This window comes from Echinops telfairi, unplaced genomic scaffold, assembly GCF_000313985.2.
Source record: "Echinops telfairi isolate 266 unplaced genomic scaffold, ASM31398v2 ScPeMD7_655;HRSCAF=1070, whole genome shotgun sequence".
Taxonomy (NCBI): domain Eukaryota; kingdom Metazoa; phylum Chordata; class Mammalia; order Afrosoricida; family Tenrecidae; genus Echinops; species Echinops telfairi.
This window is the reverse complement of record NW_022104553.1, coordinates 2,793,457-2,795,539: the sequence shown is the minus strand read 5'-3', so window position 1 is coordinate 2,795,539 and position 2,083 is coordinate 2,793,457.

Genomic DNA, 2,083 nt, shown 5'->3' with positions numbered 1-2,083 from the left:
CATCCAAATACAAAAAAAAAATTCACATTCTTTTCAAGCTCACATGACACATATTCCAAGGTAGACCACATGCTGGGGCATAAGGTGAATCTACATAAATTTAAGCACATTGATCTCATACAGACCTCTCACTGTTACCACTGTGCCATAAGGCTGGAAATCAACAAAAGGAAAATAAAGAAAACAAGAGCAAACAATTAGAGAATGAATAACTCTCTATTGCAAATGAGTGCATACTGGCACAGATCAGAGATAAATTAGGAAATTTCTAGAAAACAATGAAACGAGTCACAATGTACCAAAATGTATGGGACACAGCAAAGGCAGTTATCAGAGCAATACATGCACACCTGAAAAAGAAAGAGAAACTCATGTTTGATATGTAGGCTCAAAATATACAAAAACTAGAGCAGAGTCAGCAGAACAATACTACTAATAGCAAAAGAAAAGAAATAATAAAAATTAGGGCTGAGATTCAGGAGAGGGAAAATAAGAACACTATGGAAAAATTTAATGCTGCTAAAAGTTGGTTCTCTGAAAGGATAAACAGAATCGACAGACTGCTGGCAAACCTAAACAAAGAAAGGAGGGAACAAATTTCAATAGCAAGAATAAGAGCTGAAAAAGGGGACATTAAAACAGACCCTAATGAAATCAAAAGGATAATTACACAGTACTCCAAAGGATTGTAATCCAATGAATTCAACAATTTGGAAGACATGGACAAATTCTTGTAAAAACAATCCCTGTCTAGACTATCCCCAATGGACGTCAAGAATCTCAACAGACTCATATCAATAGAAGAAATAGACACGGTTATCAAGAGATTACCAACAAAAAAATCCCCTGGCCTGGACCAGATGGCTTCACAGGAGAATTCTAACAAGCATTCAGGGAAAAACTGGCACCAATCCTACACAAACTCTTCCAGAATATAGAAAAAGACAGCAAACTCCCGAACTCTTTCTATGAATCGAGTATAACTCTGATACCCAAACTGGATAAGGATCCCACAAGAATCGAGAACTACAGACCAATATCCCTAATGAACATCGATGTAAAATTCCTTAATAAAATACTGGCAATAGAATACAAAAATATATAAAACAAATAATTCACCATGAACAAGTGGGATTCATACCAGGGATGCTCAACATATGGAAGACCATTAGTATCATTAGCCACATTGACATGAAAAACTATTAAGAACTACATGATAATATCGATAGATGCAGAGAAAGTATTCGACAACAACCAACACCAATTCCTGTTTAAGACATTTGAGAAGATAGATATGGAAAGAAAATTCCTCAAGATAATGCAAGCTATATATGAAAAACCATCAGCCAACGTGGTAGTCAATGGAGAAAAGAAGAACAAAATTCCACTGAGAATGGGTCCCAGATAAGGATGGCCCTTATCCCTGCTCTTATTTAACATTTTACTGGTTTTTTTGTTGTTGTTTTTTTGTGGTGGCTGGGTTTTTGTTTTGTTTTTTTTTAGCTAACAGCATAAGGCAAATAAAAGACATCAACGGTATTCGTCTGGGGAACTAAGAGGTGAAACTATCATTATTTGCATATAATATGATTTTATATATGGAAAATCCCAAAAGCTCCACAAGGGGAGTGCTCGAAGCAATATAGAAGTTTGGCAGATGATACAAGATCAACAAACAGAAGTCCATCAGACCACTATACACATTGGATAAGACCAAACGCAAATTGAAATATCTATGGATATATCTGACTAAAACAACAAAAGATCTACATGAGGAAAACTACAGAACACTATTACAAGAAACCATGAGTGACCTCAACAAAAGGAAGAATATCCCATGCTCCTGGATTGGAAGACTCACTATGGTAAAGATGCCGGTTCTGCCCAAGGCACTATATAAGTTTAATGCAATCCCAACACAATTACCCCCATCTTTCAACAAAGAAATGTAAAAACTGATTACCAAATTCATATGGAGAGGGAAGAAGCCCAGAATTAGCTGAGAAATCCTCAAGAAGATGCACACAGTGGGAGGGCTTGCTTTACCTGACTTTAGCACATATTATACAGCCACAGTTGTCAA